This window comes from Pangasianodon hypophthalmus, chromosome 9 (genome assembly GCF_027358585.1).
Source record: "Pangasianodon hypophthalmus isolate fPanHyp1 chromosome 9, fPanHyp1.pri, whole genome shotgun sequence".
Classification (NCBI taxonomy): Eukaryota; Metazoa; Chordata; class Actinopteri; order Siluriformes; family Pangasiidae; genus Pangasianodon; species Pangasianodon hypophthalmus.
In genome coordinates this window covers 25,009,109-25,030,795 of record NC_069718.1, presented here as the reverse complement: position 1 = coordinate 25,030,795, position 21,687 = coordinate 25,009,109, and the positions used below count along the sequence as shown (strand labels likewise).

The window sequence follows — 21,687 nt, the reverse complement described above, 5'->3', positions numbered from 1 at the left end:
AACATCACATATGATTGGTGAGGTTTTGGGTCATTTCTACTCACGCAAAGTAAACTGCACTTCTTCCAGTTGTGCACAGCGTGTTCCCTTTCAGCACAGCTTGGAGATCTGCAGGAAGAAGAGAAAAGCCTTAATGCATCCACATAGTGCTAAAGATCCATCAGAAAGCTAATACATTCTGCTTAATGCTTTTAGGAGGCACAAAAAAATGTCCTCCGTCTGTGTAATGATGCCAGAAAAGTGTCTGATTTACCACTCAGTAGTAGACAGCATTTATTAGCAAAGCTCTGCTTCGGGGTTTAAATATAAAAGAGGACCTGGTCACAGCTTCTCCATCATAAACATGCTATTATATATATATATGCACTTTCTGTGAAAATGTGACAACAACAACAACAAAAATCTGCATCAACTGGAGGAGACGAGAGGAGATGGCACACATTTGAAGGATTTGGGGAACGGAGACAGAACGGTAATATTCACACTGATACAACACGCTGGCTGACACTGTTAATGAAGTGCTTAGTGCAGAAGCCTTCATTAGAGTCTGTGCCTGTTGGAGAGCACTAATGGGGATCTCTCTCACCCTCGCCCTCAATGGAACCATCTGCCTGCTGCATTCCTCACAATATGCACTCTTATGGAAAAGTACCAATTAAAAAGTAGCAACAATATTTTTACAAAACCTCAGAAAAGTGCATCATGATGTATCTAATATGTTGCAGTACTGACATCATAACATTTCTGTAAATACAAGTTTTGACCAATAGAGCCTGTGCTCCGTAGGGTGGGTGTGTGTGTGTGTGTGTGTGTGTGTGTGTCTGAGAGATGTTTTAATGGTGCTGGTAAGCAGCTAATATAAACTGTGCTCTAAACCACCGACCTAGTTACTACGGCAACCTCAAACACACATACAAACACACACACACACACACACTCAGAAATGCTTTCATCTTCACTAATTTCCCAGAAATTGAACCAATCCCTGTTTCACTGTCTTAACTGTTCCACCAGTTTTGGAATAGCAACTCTGCCTGGTTCACACAAGCATGCAGTGTTAAAACGTCCAGTCTGTCACAGCCTCTAGACAAGCCACAGCTACAGACCGAGCCACTCTACCAGCTACAGACCGAGATGCTCTAACAGCTACAGACCGAGCCACCCACTAACAGCTATAGACCGAGCCGCTCTAACAGCTACAGACCGAGCCGCTCTAACAGCTACAGACCGAGATGCTCTAACAGCTACAGACCGAGCCACCCACTAACAGCTATAGACCGAGCTGCTCTAACAGCTACAGACCGAGCCGCTCTAACAGCTACAGACCGAGATGCTCTAACAGCTACAGACCGAGCCACCCACTAACAGCTATAGACCGAGCCGCTCTAACAGCTACAGACGAGCCGCTCTAACAGCTACAGACCGAGCCGCTCTAACAGCTACAGACCGAACAGCACTAACAGCTACAGACGAGCCGCTCTAACAGCTACAGACCGAGATGCTCTAACAGCTACAGACCGAGCAGCACTAACAGCTACAGACCGAGCCGCTCTAACAGCTACAGACCGAGCAGCACTAACAGCTACAGACTGAGCCGCTATAGCAGCTACAGACCGAGCCGCCCACTAACAGCTTCAGACCGAGATGCCCACTAACAGCTACAGACCGAGCCGCTCTAACAGCTACAGCCCGAGCCGCTCTAACAGCTACAGTCCAGCAGCACTAACAGCTACAGACCGAGCCGCTCTAACAGCTACAGACCGAGCCGCTACAGCTACAGACCGAGCCGCTCTAACAGTCACAGACCGAGCTGCCTACTAACAGCCTCAGACTGAGCCGCTCTCTAACAGCTACAGACTGAGCCGCTCTCTAACAGCCTCAGACCGAGCCGAACACTAACAGCCTCAGACCGAGTTGCTCTAACAGCTACAAATCGAGCTTCTCTAACAGCTACAGACCGAGTCGCTCTAACAGCTACAGACCGAGCTGCTCTAACAGCTACAGACTGAGCCGCTCTAACAGCTACAAGACCGAGCCCTTCTAACAGCTACAGACTGAGCCGCTCTAACAGCTACAAGACCGAGCCCTTCTAACAGCTACAGACCGAGTCGCTCTAACAGCTACAAGACCGAGCCCTTCTAACAGCTACAGACTGAGCCGCTCTAACAGCTACAAGACCGAGCCCTTCTAACAGCTACAGACCGAGTCGCTCTAACAGCTACAGACCAAAGAGCCACTCTCCAACACTTACAGACCACTTACAGACTCCTGCCGACTCCCAAAGGAATTCCGAAATGGTAGCTGAATTTAGTTGCTTCTGTTTCCCAAAATATAAACAAATTAGTCATTTAAACCACAGCGACACTAATCGAGATAATGCAGTTACTAAAGATGAATGAATAACAGCAGTAAGTATGTTACGCAGTGCCACGCGAGCACCCACTACGCCCCGGTGTTAATGAACGTTGCCTGTATGGCCATCTCCTGCGACTTTTTTTTGGTGTTGGGCCTCACGGGATCCAAGTCTCTCCGAAGCAAGCTCCTTAATCGAGTAATTCTAACGTTGTGTCTTGAATGAAAAAACGATCATTATATGATGAGCTTAGCTTCACTCGCCGTAAAATGATTAATGAAACAGAAGAAGCACAAAGCCACTGAGACGGCATAAACAAAAATTAAAGCAGCCGTGTTTTTCTGTGCAATTCATTCTGATAATTCACTTCAAATTCACAGTCTAGAAGAAGAAAGATGGTGCAAACACACTGAGAGTGCAGAGGAGACAATTTGCAGGTGATTAGAGCTCTAAATGAGGTTTCTGACGTAGCCATTTTGCCTACCAGCCTATTAGCATCGTATAAATCTCATTTATTTATGACAACCTGAGAGAGTGCACATAACTTCAGCAGACCGTGGAATTTAAGAGTACTCTCATGATGTTCTCTTATTCAGTGGCTGCCTCAGAGCTGAACAGATGAGTTGTGCAATTTCTAACTCGTTCTCAGGGGTTTGTTAATTTGACTTGCTCTCACTCTTCCCGGAATAAACTCCTTCAGTGAATGATTTATAAAGGCTGCTTTTCGTGCAGGTCTGGACGAGAATGAGAGCGGCGCACGCACTCGCACACCAAATCTTTCAGCGATGGCTTTCGCTTGTGAGAATTACATAACCCACCTTATCTTTCTCGCCATATTCCTACTTCTTCATTCCATCTCTCTTCTCCCCCCTCTTTCCCTCTTGCAGTGCAGAGCAGAGCAGATTTATTACATAGCAAACAGAATGCAATGGGAAAGGAAGTGATTCACTGCTTCAATTGTAAACCTGCTGCAGTATTTATAGGTTTAGTATTATTTCCAGTGGTTTGGTTCAATTAAATGAGCAAAGGCATCGATGCTCACATACTGTACACACACACACACACACACACACACACACACTGATGGACACAAACGAACTGCATTCGAAAATCATACATCAAAAATTACACAGAGTTTACATATTAGTCAAAATTAGACACACTAGTTATCACAAAATTCGTTCTTCTGGTTTAAAAATGATCGCTTGGAGTGCTTTGGGTGACTAAAAGGAAACACTCATCGTTCTTCAATAAACTAAATGTCTCTTCTTTTCTCTCTGTCTCTCGTTTCTGGTCATGCTGATCACAAAAAAGTCTGATTGAGACATATGTGTTTAAATGTCAGAACACCAATCATTCGTCACACTTTTCACAATCCTACAACTCACCACCTACATCATCTCCCTGTCTTTCCTCCCTAACCATATGCACACACACACACACACACACACACACACACACACACACACACACACACACACACACATCAGATCTGCCCTCGAGAGGAGCTGCACATTTCATTTTGCACAGGATCTTTTTGGTGGTTGCTAGGAAATGGGCTCTAACCAGAAAGAGAAGTATGCATGGATAGTTCGGATAAAAACAAGCACCACTGAAACCAAGAGAGCGAAAGAAATAATAATGTTTCCTTCCTCCAGGCAAAATCGTAAAGAAGACAGGATGCTTAAGAAGCTGCTCAGATTTAACGGTCATGTGTGTACCGTCCTCACACTCTTGATTAGCAAGCATTAGAAATCTTTGGACAAACAGATGGGCTGAAGCTGATGGGAAGAGTAGCTACACTACAAAATTTATGAGAGCACAGAACATATTGTTGCCATTAGCATACGGCTCGAAAACACATACATAAGCACTCACACGCATGTCCAATCTCCACGTGGACAGATGAGAAGCCACTCAGTTCTAAGTGCACTGAAGAATAATCTCTCATAACCTTCCATAGGATTTCTCTGTGAGATTCACTGTGGGGGGAAAACTGTGTATGGAATTTGATTCTTTACACCCATGCATGTGCACACACACATACACACACACACAGAGAAAGAGAGAGAGAGAGAGATTAGCTCTCATCAGCAGCGATCCGAGAGAGAATGATAAATAGCCTAATGGTAGGACTGCTCTAAAGCATCATCTAATCTGAGAGAGAGAGAGAGAGAGAGAGAGAGAGAGAGAAACCAAGAGACAGACAGACCCTTTAGCTACCATTCAGTCTCTCAATATCCTTACATTAGCACTCTGGTCTGGCGCTCACACACATACACACACGTGTGCACACACGCACACACACACACACACACACACACACACACACACAGACACAGTCTTAAGTGGTTCCTTCTATCAGTAAGGCTAATGTGTTTACAGGAAATAGTGCATGCTAGAATCTTCCCGTGTGTCTACATCATCTACATTCCATGTTGCCTCATCATTGTCCATAGAGACAGAAAGGCCTGAGGTGTGAAACAACACCCACACACGACCATGACTGGAACTGAAACGAGGTAAAAAAGAGTGGAAGTAAGGACAAAAACACGGACAGAACACCTTCTACTTTAGGTTCAAGCTGCAAAACCTGAATATTTTTTAATGGTTGATTATTCGTGTGAATTAATCACTAGTGTTCGGCTTAAACGTGGCTTATACACGGGAATGACTGCAACAAATGCACTACATGGCCAAAAGTTTGTGCACACCTCACCATCACATGCATACATGGTTCTTCCCCAAACTGTTGCCACAAAGTTGGAAGCACACAACTGTATCATTTTGCATTAGGCTTGTTTGTTTTTTCATTTAAAATATCACGATGGGAAATGTGGCAACTGCAAAAATACAGCTGGATGGTGGACCTTTAAGTGATTCTGCAGTAATGCGCAGCATACAGTTTTTAAAACATAACAGATAGAATCCTTTTACAAAACAGTCGTCTAATGTTCACGGAGCCGACATTTTGACTCTTGACGCAGCTCAGTGCTGAGCAGAGAGTGCCAGTCAAAAACAAGCAAAAGAAAAACCGCATACTCAATCACTTTCTAAGTATCATCACCATTAACATTATTTGTAAAGTCTTAGATTTGACACTTTGCTGCAGACCTATTTCATCTTACTGGGTCCAATTCTTCATCCTTTTTTACCTTTGGCCAAAAAAAGAGCCTTTTTTGCAGGTCTGGTAATGCAACATATTCGGTGATAATCGTCACTGGATATCATGGCATTGCAGTATTGTTATATCGCCCAAGCCTAATTGATGTGCGTGTGCGTGTGTGAGAGAGAGAGGGAGAGAAAATGAAAAAAGAGATAAAGATAAAACGTGAACAGCCAACAAACAACGAAATCACTGTGCAAAAGTTGTGATAAATCCCTTCACTGCAAAATAAGCAACATCTGCAACTTGCCTAAAGTACTCGGCCAGCAAGCATCTCAAATGCCACCAGGAACTGAAACGTCGACAGGTTAGCTAATAAGCTTCCATAATTATGCTTTTACATTAGGAAGTGTTTTTCTGTGTAGAGAATTCGCTCACATCTTCATAATTGACAACATAAATACACAAATACACAAGAAGCACTTTTGCAAGTGCTACTTGATTGCTTAACTTTTACATGCGTAAATTTTAATGGGCTGTCCTTGGACTGAATTTGCTGGGACGCCCACTCCTGGGAAGACTGGCAACTGTCTTGAAGGCTCTCCAGTTGCAAACAATGCTTCTCACTACAGATTGGTGAATTTCAAATTGTTAGGAGATGGCCTTATAACCCTTCCCAGATTGATGAGCAGCAAAACAGCTGCTTCTCTGAGGTCATGGCTGATGTCCTTTCTACTTGCCATGATGTAGACACACACCTGAGTGCTCCAGAACACCAAACTGCCAAAAGTTCTGCTTTTATAGACGTAGTCACACTTCTTGATGATTAACTAATCTTGTGCATTTCATTAGTAACACCTGGCTGCTAATCACTCTCTTACTACATGATTTCTAAATGTTGGTTTACTTTTTGAGGAAAAAAATGACATGTTGAAATCTGTTATGATTTCAGAATAGGTTGAATTGAAGCATTGACTTTAAAGAGGCCTTCTTTTTCCCATGACTGTATGTGTTACAGTCACATCCTGGTTGTAAGTAAATCTGTTTTGCATCCCTTAGTTTGTTGAGCAATTTCACCATAATGACCTCACTTATTATCTTAACAGCATCCAGACCAATTAGGTCACCAAGCAAACTTTCCATTGAACCCTTCCAGGGATGTGAGCCACTTGTGGGGGGGAGGGGAGAGAGAGAGAAGCGGGGCTCAGCTATCAGTGTGTATTAGTACAAGTCAATGAAATTCTCAACTACACTAACAATCCACTGCCAGAGCAAGTAAATAAGGCCATAAAGGCTTTACACAGGGGGAAAAAAAACCTCACAAAATCACAAATGGTGTTGTTTCTCATTTGTGACATATGTACAACACTGAAAAGCAAAACCCTCAGTACATGCCTCTTATGTCGTTTGATCTCTGTAATGAGAAACAATTAACTGCTAAATGCTTTTTAGGAATGAAAAGCAACACGTCATTGCATTGCAATTCCCTGCAATTTCCTGATACACAAAACTCTTCAAATTGATTGCTCTTACAATCAGCATGGTATCACTTCTTAAGATTTAAATGCTGAATTGTGTTTTACTACAATATGTGTGGATAATATTCCTCTTCAATCTCGAGCTGTCGAAATGTTAATCTTTCCGAACAGAAATATGAAACTATTTTTAAGACTTCAACACAAACAATATTTGACGTAGGTCAGGTTGCAAAGCGTGTTATTACGGAAGTCTTTATTGTGCAAAACGTATTGCCACATTTGTGGCCTGTTAAAGTGAGACGTGCCCGTTGAAACACTTGTTACTGTGAAGTGTTTTTATTTTGCCAATGTAACATATTGCTTAAGCGAGTTATATCAGAGAAAACAGAGAGCCTTGGTGTTGTGCAAGATGGGACAGGGTAATATTGATTTAAATAATGCACTGAAAATTTTAAATATCCCATATATGTGTTCGAAAATTTTAACTCCTAGTGGACGATAAGAATAAATAATATACTTTTTATTACAAGCTTGTAGTAAACTCCAATTTTGTATCCTGCAACAAGTATGGGCATGTTCATACGTCTCTGACCATGGTCATGAGAAACAAGCCCTCACACCCCTTCCAGCTCTGTGAGCTCACACACCCACATTACTACATTCCTAAGTACACACAGTGTTTGCGTTTGGACGTGCTTCCAGAGTCAGAATACTTTCCCACTCTGCCTCCTACACACAAACGTGAACCTGAACCCCATCGTTCTCACACACTTGTAACAACGTAAGGAGCCAGAAGAAGTAGCAAAGCATTTATTCGGATCAAATGCTCACCCACCTGGGACGTGATTGGTGCTAGAGCTCTGTACAGAACGTGAGAAACCAGGAGAGAAGAGCCATCTATTACTGCTTCAGAGAGTGAGAAACGGAGCACTGTAAGAGAGAAAGAACCAGTACCCGTGCCATATACTTGCCCTCACATGGCGTGGAGACAGGGATCTGCCAGGCTCCGAAAAGATAAACTTCCCTTTCCCAACAATTATCCAATACGACTCGGTCCTTAAAACTTTATCTCATGCATTTAAAAAAAACCCTGACTGGAGTTGCTGGATGGACCACTTCAGCCATCTCACGAGTGCTACTTTAATTCAAACCACATCAGTTTCCTCGATCTGAGCACAGCATCCTTGCTTTACTTTTTACAGCCCAACACATCTACCCCTAAACATGCAGAGAGAGAGAGAGAGAGAGAGAGAGAGAGAGAGAGAGAGAGCGCAAGAGAGAGAGAGACAGAGAGATAGAGAGAGAGAGAGAGAGAGAGCACAGAGAGGAAGAACACTATATAAGGTCTTCATTTCTTGACTCTAAACACTTAAAGACTGTTTAGACTCTGTTTTCCCGCAGCTCTCCTTTTTAAGACAACTCCTAGTGAAGCTCTCTCATGTCTGCTCTAGAGAACTGCTGGAGGAGACGTACCACACCACGGGTTGCTTGATTTACAAATAGAGTTGTGAGATTAACTCCTAACCCAATCTCCTCTTTCGTTTCATTTCTTTATTTTACAAATTAATATCAGAAATATGGAAGAAGGTGCTAATATGCGTGCTAATATTTTGAAATGTTACTGGACGTCACGTTCAAACAAGCCACGTTTAATGTACAGAGTATGTGTTACTTTAGACGTTTTCACTATCCTGACACTAGCATTCAGCATTAAAAATGGACAGATCTCCCTGTCCATGGACCTCTGCTAAGCAAGCTAGGGTTGTGTCTCAAATCGCATACTTGTGTACTATTGGAGAACTAGCAAACCAGTTGTCCTCTTACACTTAGTGTTGGAATTTTAAAAACCTCTCCTGTACCCTTGAAACTGACCAAAAGGTGCGTATTGCATACCAGTCTCCTGTATTCACTAAATTAGTAAATACTTTTGAAGGTCGATTTGAGACACAGCTCATGACAACAATCACAACAACAGCGGAAAGTTTTAAGAGAGACAGAGCTCAACAGCTTGTTTAACATCGTTGTGCATTAAATCGCTAAACATTTCACAGTTATACTTGGAAACCTGATGAATCTCTGAAGAAACGTCTCGTAAATGTCACTTTTAAATTTGCTGGATGTATATAGGATATGCAGCGAGTGTTTGAGTAACAGAAGTTGTTTCATGTCTGGAATTTTCCAGGGACTTTTTTAAGGCAGTGAGGCAGAACAATGACAGGTAATCAGCAAACACTACGCGTTGAACAAAACCACAGGAAGTGTATTTACATTTCTTAAGAAATGCTTAAGAAATGTACTAAGCTCAGCAGAAACCACATATTTCCATGCCATGAGCCCTAGTGACACTACAAGCCTCTCGTCTATCATTGAAGCATTTAAAGAATGTAACACCTTATGCAAGCGACTCTCACAGATGGAAGGAAATAATGGATTCCATTGTTTACCACCTTGCACAAGATATTATTCTATAACAGTGAACAGAAGGGCTTAAAGTGTCCGAGTAGCATTTTTCTCAAATGCTCTGCCCACACTGTACAGTAAATGCCAGAACAAAACTGCAACCAAGTAAAACAAATACTTTTCAGCAAACCACAGAGCGGTGGTTGAGCTGCACCATCGAGCCCAGTATGAGTGGATCTTACATTACAGTAACCTTCTCATAGGAGAAAACATGATGTGCATCACCACAGACACACATACTGTAAAGGCAATCATCATCAATGGATGCAAAAGATTTCGGTCACATTAGCTGGCCGCAATGCCCACCCTGACTACCAAAGGTCAGACCCAAAGGAGTTCTGGTTTTGGTTCATTTCCTGTAATCTCATACCCCTGTTTCCTGTTACCACTTGAGCATTTAACAGTGCTCTTTCTTTGCTGTCCTTGCAAAGTCTTGCCACCTTCTGAGTAATTCAGAGTAATGCTCCATAGTTTGCTGTACAACTATATCAATGTACTGATTTCTGGATTGTTTTCCTGACTCAATGGCTAATGCCATAAAACCCTGCACTGTCCTTTTGCAATTATCCCCTACTTTTCCATTGGTTGAAAGTGCCTTCTGAAGCATCTGTGGTGGATGCTATTAAGCGAGCACACTTAGGAGTCAGCGCATGTAAGGTTCCAGTGAGCTGTATGATAGCAGAATCTCCAGGTTGACTGGGTTGCAAGCACCATCCAAGGTTTGTTGTGGGGTTAAGATGGTCTGGCTCTCCACCATAGATCGGAGAAAAGACATTAAATGTGGTCTGATGCTTCTCACATCACCTAAAATAACAATCTTTGTAATTGCCAAAACCTCAGACATATGTTTTTTTTTCCCCCTTGCGAAGTCTTGCCACCTTGTAAGTAATTCTGAGCCTTAATTTCTGGATTATTTGCATGACTCTGTTTTTGTGTATAGCCTTTTGCCTATGTATGCTTGCATGTAAATTTGCTCTTTGGACTTATGTCCAAATGTCTGCTTCATTTTACAATTATATGCATTTAATTAATAAATGTCTGCATGTAGAGCCAAACAATCCCACTGACTCCCTGGTGTTACAACTCCAGTGATTTGGCCAAAAGAGTTGACCCGTGTAAAGATATGCTTTAAGAACATATGTGTAATGTAACTAAATTTAAAAATCACAGACCCCTGGCTAACCTTCACAGATCCCACTCTGAGAACCTTGGATCTAGCAGACCATGTATCTAGTAGACCATGTAAAATAAAATGCATTGAAGAGTCTCTGGCCTCTGAAAAAAAAATAACCCATGTGACAAGGTGGAAGTCAAGGTAACCATTTGACGATATCGTCCACAGAGGAAGGTTACAGAGAAGTCACCCATTCCAATAAGAGCATATAGAGGCTTATTTATTTATTTGAGAAATGTTTTGACTGATGTAAATTTCGATCAGTTCCATGCCCAGGAATTATATGGAACAGTATGGAACTGCATGTTTAATGAATTTTAATAAGGCTGTAACGCTGTGATTTAACACAGATTTACAGGACCAAAAGCTAAAACAATGCAGAAACAATGCAAGTAATTGTTATTTAACAATTAATTGGATGTACCATTACACCTGCAGTCAACAATAAAAGGAAACGCAAATAAACGTTGTATTGTCAGGTCCAGGAGTCAGTCAGTGAGGACAGGTGGACTGAGATACCAAAAGAGCTGAGAACGCTGGGGTCAGGTTACTTTGTTATTTAGAATACTGTATCTATTAATATCAATCATACTCAAAATATCTGTATAAATATGTAGAAAACAGTTCCACCGTCCTTCAACCTCCCCCATGTATATTTCAGATCTGGGCGAAAAGCTGTACATGGAGGAGAAGTGTGCCATCCCTGGCACAAATAAGTTACATAACAACTCCCCTTGTGACTAACAGACAACACATTTCTAAAGTTTGAGGCTAAACATCTCCATCACTTCAACTTTCATGATGTTCAGATCTCACAGTTTCCTGCCCTGCTGTTTTTGAAACCCTCTCATCAACTTTCTTGCCATTTCCGCTTGGGGGGAATCGCAACTTTTATCAACTTAAAGTGCAGTTGTTAAGACAACCCCCCGGGGCTGAGAGATCAACAAGCCCAGGAGACACTAAGATCTGACAAAACTTCCTTCTCACGACGCAATGGCGGACAAAGTGTTTATAAATGCAACCAGCACTGGAACTAGTTAAGAAGACCGCTAGCTTGGTGAATTCGCCAAGGATATCGCTTCAGCGAAATTATTCTAGCTGGCAATGGCAAGCGTGTTTCAACTGAAAAATGCTACACACTCCTGTCATTGTCCTGCTGTAATGTATGTGATCTGCTCCTCTGAATTGTTAAAGGAAGTTAGCGAGGATGTCTTATAAATAGAATCAAAACACGGAGCAGTTCAGGTGGAAGAAAGCGAGAGCGGCTGACTTAAGGACACACTGTTCTGCTGCTTCAGAGAAAACGCGCACCACGATTTCATCCAACACAAGCACTAAATCAAACACAAAGGCACTAAACACTTTTCCCAGCCTACACTCTGATCATCCAACAAAACCCTATTACTGAACATCCTGCATTCGCATGCACACGGTTCTAATGAGCACAGATCATTTTGCCAAGCCTAGAAATTATATACTGAACAGTTTATTCATATAATCGCTAGTTACCTGAGGAACAGAGATGGGAAAAAGAATCGATTCCGACTCCGTGACAAATAGCTCAGATGAAAAATGAACACTAAAAGGCTAGCACTTGTCAAATTCATTTCATTTTATTTGCTTAATAGATTTACTATACAATTCCTTGTCAGCCTATCATTTTATACTGCCTCCAACAGAACAAACATCAGGATCAGACAAACAGAAGCACAAGGCAAGGTCACAAGTTTCGGAAACAATCATGTCAGGTCATTTTACGCAGAAAGTCAGAATCCCAAATCCTTCCTACTCGTATATGTTCCATACATAGAGTATAATATAACAGTGTTGTAGAACTTATACGGTGCATTATAGGCCCAACAACCACCACCACACACACACACACACACACACACACACACACACACACACACACACCCTCCTGGATTTCATTTTATACACCCTCCTGGGAGTCTGGATGCTGCTGCCATACACAGACACACACATCCACATGCATTCCCTCTGTCTAGACCGAGTGTACTGACCCTTTCCAGAGCCTGTTGTGTCCACATCCATCTCCTGATACTCTGTGAACGATCTGTTCTATGAAAAAGACCAATGCATTCCTTTCATTCTCTCCCTCTCTCTCTCTTTCACACACACACACACACACACACACACACACACACACACACACACACACACACACACACACACACACCAGTGCCAAGCCCAGATCCCAGAAGGGGAGGCTGAAGTTCACTGTGACCTTTCTAAACTCCTAAAAGTCGGCGTGATTAGGAGAAACAGTCTTTTTGTTTGTTCTTTTTTTTCCTGCGTGGTATGTTTGCTGCGCTGCCATGATATTTCAGAACGCACTGAAACCGTAGCACGATATTAAACTGCTTTGCTAGCACACCACTCCAGTCAGATCAGATCGGATTAGCCTCTGCACTTCAGAAGCAGAGTGGGTGTGAATGCTGTAAAATTAATGCTTAACGCTCATGGACACACACACACGAGCTTTGCCTCTCAAACATTCCACTAACTCGGCTTTTATGGACACAGAGACGCAGCGTCCCGACAGGCAACGAGGCTGACTTTCAAAATGGAACCATTATTTTTCTTGCATGGGAACCATTTAGGAAGAAGTGACACAGCACAGATTCTTTGGGATCGCGCCGTTTTTTCTGCTGGAAGGCACGCTGGAAAAAGTGCCACTATGATGACAGCGCACACTAAACATGCATTTAACTTGAAGCATTCTCTCTCTCTCGTTCCTTCTGTCTCCCACAGAGCGCCGCTGGTGACATCCCTAATTAAAAAAAATAATCCATGGCCAAAACTTCTTATCGTGTGGGAAAGAGATTCTAATGCGTGGCCATGACTTAATAAAGTGAGGAAATGAGTGCGCTCACATACTAATAAGCCGTGATCATTGTGGTCTGCACGTGCATACAGGGTTTTACAGAAAACACCACATGCTCAGTGTGTTTAGATGAGATATTGATACTATAGAAGTTAACATGCACACTTTATTATTAACCACTGTATCTAACTCCTTTTTCTCAAATAGGATGTAGGAGGAGAGCGATATGACAAAAATATAATTTCACAAATCTTGAAGGCATTTTATAAACAATAATAAATATTATAATATACAGTACTGTGCAAAAGTAACCCAATGCTTTTAGTACAATCTTTGTTATAGATGTTTATTTTCTGACTTCTACATTATTGATTCAGTACAAAAACATTTTAGATTCCAAACATTAGTTTTCCGGCACAAAATTAAATGTTACAGAAAAATGTTTGTATGTCAGTAAAGAAAGCAGCAGATTCCATAAGAGACACTTTTCAGATAAAAACATAATGAAGGCTGCTGGGTTTCGCTGCAGAAATAAGAAGCGAGTCGACAGTCAAAGTCTCCAGAAGAACTGTGGCTGCTTCTGCAAGATGCTCAGTAACACTTCCAGCTCATTTCCTTATAAAACTGCACACACTGCACCTCAGATACTATTTTTTTTTTTTTAAAGCGAAGGATCGTCACACCAAATATTGACTTTGTTTCCTTTATTACTGTTTACTGCTCTTTATAGTATTTTTTTAATGTAGAAACATTTAATTTCATTATTTTTGAAGGCATCTTTGCTCTACAGCATTTCTTTGCATGTGCCTAAGACTTTTGCACAGTTTTGTATATTTATTAGAATTTTCTTTTTATTTCTTATTTTTAAATAACCTTTTGAAACAAGTTTTTTATTTTTATTAAATAAAGATCACAATGCCCTGGATGCATCAGAAAATAAATGAACATCTATATTATAATCATTTATCACACAGCCCTAAGAGAATGTTCATTTTGCATAAGGAAAACTATTCCATTTTTATTCAAACTGTGTATGATGTACAAAAAAAAATGACCATCTCAGTTCTATAATTTTCAATAACCGGATAAAATACATGACGTAGTCGTAGTAAGAGCTCTGCTCGACTGTTCTTTAATATGAAGCCAGTTCACTGTGACTATTCTGAAAATTATACAAGGAAAAATAAAGTCTTCAATAAAGATATGTTATTGTATATTATTATATTATAATTTTAAGGCTGATTTAAAAAGTTTCAATAAGATTTCAATATGACTTCATGTTTAATAACCAAGTAGAGCTCTTACATTATTACATTGTCTATTTTCTCTAGTTTTTGTATATTTTATGTAGTTGCTGTCAATTATAGAGCTGAGATGTTCTATAACTCGAAATATTCACAATGTCGCTTATTTATATTAGCAAACCTGTCGTGATTTAAGGTGGCCTTTAAAGTCTATTTTTACACATTTCTGACCACTACACAAATCACCACCAGCTTTAATTCTGTGTTTAGCTTTAATTCTTTATTACTAACTTGTGGCGTTGTATTGAAGATTGGGTAATACAAACTCTGTGGCCTTTCTCTACTCTCCCCTTTATATCCTAGACTGCAGTGGGTCCACAGGAAGGCTCGTCATGGTGAGTGCAGCCACCCGTGGAAATGGCCAATGTGTTTGTACTGGCAGTAATTACAGTTTGGTAGACTCCCAAGCTTCTAAGGCCTCACACGCACACACACACACACACACACACACACACACATACAGGCACAACCCCAGAGACAGGCACAACACGCATCATGCCCCCGAAAAGCAAATCAGAGCAACTGTTAATAATGACCTCTTTGTCTGGACGGATTCACTGTACAGCCTACACAGTTAAATAAGGCTTAGAGTCTTGTTGTAATTTGCTAGGTTTCTTGAGTATTGCTAATAAATTACTCCAGAATCACGGGAGTCAAAAAACAAAAAAACAAACAAACAAACAAAAAAAAACGTGTCCTACAGTCACAAATAAGTTCAGGAAAGAGTGTCTGGTCAGTGTGCAGCTTCTTAAGACAGAGCAGGAATGCCACACTGTCACATGACTGGAGCCAAAGAGAACAACATGAGACATGCTCAACACATACCAGTGTCAACACACACACACACACACACACACACACACACACCTATTTTTCCTTCTCAAACACACACCTACAAATTCCACCTGTCCATCCAAACAAGGAAACCAGACTCAGAGCTCATAACCGGCGCCAGGATGCACGCGTACACACACACACACACACACACACACACACACACACACACACACACACACACACACTCACAGCCAGGATCCTGAGGAGGTATCTCATGGCCACAGGACGGAGCTCCTCTAGCTACTTCCTGTTTGGCACTGCGGTTTACTGACTCGACATTTTCTCTCCCGGTTGGCTGCCAGAGCCGGAAATCTTTGCCCTAACCTGGCTACATCTTGTTAAAGCTTCACTTTACCATCATCATTAACTCCTATGCATTCTCTAGAGTGACACTTGCTCTGCCAGACAATGATGTCCGCTAGGGCTGGAGGGAAAAATCAATTCGGTTACACAAGATTCTAGAGCAAGGCTGTTCTTAGGTTGTCACTGGAAATGGCACCGAAATCCAGCATCATCGGATAAAAATAAAGTGTATTATTTTCATATAGCTGCATGTTCTGCAGTGTGAAATTCCGCTTACACCGCAGTGATTTTCCAATGATTACAATGTTTAATTTATTAATGACATGTGCATTTTAACAGTTTATAGGTTATAGAGTTAATGCTGTGGAATGTCCACAAGACAAGTTAGTTCCTGTTATCACCTATGTTATAGGCACGATAAACAGTCACTCCCTCACCAACCCCTCTCTCTGTCTTGTTATTTTACTGAGAAACCGGAAAGCGTAAACTCCTCTCTCCAGACTTTCGCATGCTGGGAAGCTTAGCAAACCCCCGTGACTGTTACAAAGCACTGACACTGGAGACTCCTTCCATAAATGTTAAATAAATGCCTCCTAACAAAAATACTTCACCGCATCAACGATCATACATTTTACTTTGTTAAACAATAACACTATAAATCTGTTTATTATTAGTCTTAGATTATGGTGAGGCTCCACTGTACAAGTTCCTGTGTAGGAGCCGTTACTATAGAAACATATATATAACGTTCTACAACGAGTGCATTAATATAAACTTATCATTTACATAACAGCCAGAACTAGAGTCCGAGCCACGCTGTTGACCAATCAGATTCGAGAACTCGAGCCCACTGAGGTATAAATCCTCATATTGGCCTACTTCTAATCATTCCAATTAGGAAAGCCTCACAGCATCCTGAATTACAAGTGTGCACTTGACTCACCTGATTTTTAGAGGATCTTATCTCCAGAGAAGCGGCATTTTCTATCTCGCTGCCAGGGGAGGGAGTATGATAAGGCACATCAGTAGGCTCAAATTCTTTTAAGTCCATACACAAAGCCATTGGGACAACACAAGTCCTTAAATTAACACTTTAGCCCTGTGACACTGCAAATCTGCAAGTCTTAACCCCTATTGGCTGTTGAGTGCAGTTTTACGTCTTGTGCTACGAAGTCACAACCTAGATCTTTCCTGCCACCTGGAGAGTCAGGTATTCTTTACCCCTTCCACATGAGTACAGTTCTGCCCACTACAACAACAAGGGTATTAAAAACAGTAATGAAACAGAGCATCTGTGTGACCTTTTTAGGGCCTTCCAGAAGAGCACTCCTAGGAAATGTAACGAAGGACACAAACATGCAATTCTGCAAGTAAAAGTAAAAGATTTCAACAAAATAACAGAGTTTGTGTGGTTAAACCCCCCACCCCATCCTCTTGCCCCCACCCAATCTCGCCCACTGCTGTTTCCCTGCCAACTATGGCTGTAAACCCACAACTGCACACGACCTGTTCACCACCTACACACACCCACACAAACTCTCCAACACTCACTCTCTGACCGTTTCCTATCTGCTGGCATTATGCAGAGCTTATTCATTCTCATGCATCGTTCTCAGACAAAGACGTCACACACACACACACACACACACACACGCACACATACCCCACCACACATACTCTCCTACACACTTCCCACCACACATTCTCCATTACACATACAGTTGAGCCCAAAACTTAATATACACCCAGGCTAAAGACATTCAAACTCTATTTTTTTTTCACAACTCCACACATTTCAAGTTATAATACTTTTTTTTTGTGTGTGTTAAGTCGGTTAGGTTATAGAGCTCTATTTCCATAAGTGTTCATTGCAAAATAATAGATAAGGGACAAATATATTTCAGCTTTTATTTACTATATCAGATTTTCAGTGGGTCAAAAATTTTACACACTTTTTTTTTTTTTTTTTATACATACATTTTTATTATTTGGTGTCGTTGCCTTTTTAATTCCTTGAACTTGAATAAAACTCTTCTTGTAGCCTTCCACAAGCTTCTCACAACACTTTTCTGGATTTTTTGCTCATTCCTCCTGACAGAACTGATGTAACTCAGTCTGGTTTGTTGGCCTCCTCGCTCAGACACACTTTTTTCAGTTCAGTCCATGATGATGCTACCACCCCCATGCTTCACAGTTGGAATGGTTTCCTTTGCATTAAAATCCTTTTTTCTCCATACACAGTGCTGATCATTATGGCCAAACAGTTAAAATTTTTGTCCGCTAAAAGGCTAGGTCCTTGTCCTGGTGATCACCTGCAAACTTCAGCCTGGCTTTTTTATACTGGTGTTGGAGAAGGAGCTTTTTACTTGTGCGACAGCCTTTCAGGACATGGTGATGTAGAACTCAGTGGATGGATGTACATATGTGGTTTTATATTTGTATACAGTTTTTTGTACAGATGCTTGTGGTACCTTCTGTCTGGAAATTGCTCCTAAGGAGGAACTGGACTTGTGGAGGTCCACAATCTTTTTTTTCTGAGGTCTTTGGCTGAGCTGCTTGGATTCTCCCATGATATCAAGAGCAAAAAAGCCACTGGCTCTAAAGGTAGGCCCTCAAATACAGCCACAGGTACGCTCCTAATTAACTCCTAATTACGACAATTGGCCAAGCAGAAATTTCTAAGTGTCATTACATCAATTTCTGGACTCTTTTTAAAAAGATAGTCAACTTGGTGTATGTAAACTTTTGACCCACTCGAACTGTGATATCGCGAATCAAAGATGAAATAAATCTAAGCGATTATTTTAAAATGACCTAATTGACTTACCAAAAGAAATGGTACATGATAACATGAAATGGTACGGTAAAGAAATGTGTGGACTTGTGAAAAACTGAGATTGAATATCTTTAGCCTAGGTGTAGCTAAACTTTTTTTGGGGGAGAAGAAAAGAAAAAAAAAAAAAAAAAAAAACACATATCCCACCAGACATACCCCATTACACATACCCATTATACATACCCAAAAGCACGTACCCAGTTACACATACCCAATAACACATACCCAGTTACACATACCCCACCAGATATACCCCAGTACACATACACATACCCCAGTACACATTCCCCACCAGACATAGCCCATTACGCATTCCCCATTACACATACCCATTACACATACCCAGTTACACATACCCGACCAGACATAACCCATTACACATACCCAGTTACACACACTCAATAACACATACTCCACCAGACATATCTCATTACACATACCCATTACACATACCCAATAACACATTCCCGACCAGACATAACCGATTACACATACCCAATAACACATACCCAGTTACACATACTCAATAACACATACCCCACCAGACATACCCCATTACACACACACATTCCCCACCAGACATAGCCCATTACGCATGCCCCATTACACATACCTTCCACCCCCACACACCCCCACACCCCACCACGCTTACTTCACCACACATACCACATACACACACAGAGCTAAACAGAGCCTGAGAATGACTACTAGTACCCTGTTTATGTTTTCGCTGTTTCAACAGAAAGGTTTAACATGCTTTATGCTGTCGCTTTGTCCGGAGCCTGTTTTGTAAAGCCATCAAACAAAAGCATTTATTTGCCTTCCTCAGCCTGTGGGGGATTTGCAGAAAAGCAGCTTGTGTCAAATGAAAGGAATGCGTTTGATGTCCTGACCCCACATGCTGCCCTGCCTTCAAATTCCTAGCAGCTTTCCACAGTATTTACTTAAATAAGTGAATGTTTATTGGGGGCGATTACAGCATATTTGGGATATAAGAGTTACTATTCATGATATTTACTGGTTATCTGAATAGGCCTATAATGTGTGGCAAGTCAGTCTGTTCTGAACAGAGCGCTTTAGATATAAGATATGGTTATCTCTTGCATAAGCATATGCTGGTGATTATGACATGCTGGCCTTCATCAATAATTCTCACCATATTAGTCTACTGCCTGAAGTATCAGCAGAGCGCGTTCCATAATGACACGCGGCTGAGGAAAAGAGAGCGAGCCGAAGAGGTCCATGATTTCTCTGGGTACTCCAACTCTCCTACACTAATTACCACCTACTTCTCCATACATCACTCCACCACTTGTTGAGTTGTTCTTGGGTCCCAGCAAAGCCTTTCTGAATAATTGAAATATAAATTGTGTCTTGGCTTCAGTCAGTAAACACTGGCTCTATTCAGATCATTGGGAAGCCTCACAGTGGTGCTCAGTGAGACGGGACAATAGAGGGTGCACAGACTAGTCCACTAATATGTACAAAAAAAACCAAAAAAAAAACTAAATGTATTTAATTGTGAGACCGAAAGTATTTCAGACTAAATGAACTCACTTTTACAGTCAACTGCACAAGAGTATGCTGGGAAAAGTCTTTTCATGAAGTGAGATCCTACTCAGCTATTTCAGAGTCAGACTTGAGGCGTAGATGAGCCTGGTGTTAAAAACCCCTAGACACTGCTGTAAACACTGCAACTTCCATCCAACATTAAGTTAGGATTTTACCATCAGTAAGCTATACGAAGTTTCTGCGCCGCTTTGCACTCTCAGGAAATTTCAACTGAGCCTCCAGCTCTTCTGTACAAATGCATCCTTAAATAATCTGATGCTTACCTTCCTGTACAGGTGCATTAAAACGGCCTAAAACTAGTGATGATTGTTGCTTTAACTATGGAAAAGATGACTGGCTGACTACTTTCTGAATTGATTGGAATAGTAAAAATTTATGGCCAAAAGTATGTGGACACCTGACCATCAAACCCATATGTGGTTCTTGTATGCTGTAGTTTTACAATTTCCCTTCACTGGAACTAAGAGACTCAAACCTGTTCCAGCATGACAATGCCCCTGTGCACAAAGCGAGCTCCATGAAGACATGGTGTGTGAAGGTTGGAGTGGAAGAACTCGAGTGTCCTGCACAGAGCCCTGACCTCAACCCCACTGAACACCTTTGGGATGAACTGGAACACCGACTGAACCCCAGACCTCCTCACCAACATCAGCGCCTGATCTCACTAATGCTCTTGTAGCTGAATGAACACAAATCCCCACAGCCACGCTCCAACATCTAGTGGAAAGCTTCCCAGAAGAGTGGAGCTCATTATAACGGGAAACAGGGACTAAATCTGGAATGTGATGTTCAACAAAGCACATATAAGTGTGATGGTCAGGTGTCCACAAACATTTTCCCCGTACAGTGTAGCTGTGAAGCCCCTACAGGACACTAGCACGTGCTGATGTGCTCAGTGGGACAGACAGGTGCTCTGTGGGAAATAGGGAGGTGTTCACTGAGTGCCTAATGTAGGAACACTGGAGGCACGATGTCTCTAAAATGCAAACCTGAAAGAACCAGGTAAAATCTAATTTATTGAAAATGTTATTACCAGTATGAAAGCTCTGAGGATCAGCTGATGCCCTTTACTGATATAACGCTGACATTCTCACAGTAACCAAGCCAACTCTGTTACTAAGCTATGAGAAACATCACAAACATGATGGTAACATGCTTTAGGACGGTTTGAGGTCTTGCATGTGAATGCAGGACAAGGTTCTCTCAGGCAACAGCACATGCATCTCGGCACAAAATACGTCACTGGACTGGATCTGAAAATATCTCAAATGTGATTATGATACTGATCCATCCGAAACTACATCCTTTTATCCAGCAACATCCCAGATTTGGTTCATACGTTACACTAAAACACTAACACGAACTCCAGTGGCAGTATACCAGTAGGCATGTGCAGATATACATTTCCATATCACA

The 21,687-nt window shown here is 41.5% G+C and overlaps 1 protein-coding gene across 2 annotated transcripts in view; it reads right to left on the bottom strand.

The window, feature by feature from the left end:
• The window catches only part of peak1 (pseudopodium-enriched atypical kinase 1), an 85,617-nt gene that overhangs the window by 50,962 nt on the left and 12,968 nt on the right, over positions 1-21,687 (bottom strand). The window contains exons 1-2 of one of the 2 annotated variants that reach the window (XM_026918869.3): positions 7,773-10,755; positions 45-108 (exon numbers count right to left, since the gene is read on the bottom strand). The gene's annotated coding sequence lies outside the window, so the exon portion shown is untranslated. Of the gene's footprint in view, positions 1-44; positions 109-7,772; positions 10,756-21,687 lie in introns of those variants that run through there. The other variant, XM_026918867.3, reaches the window with a different exon arrangement.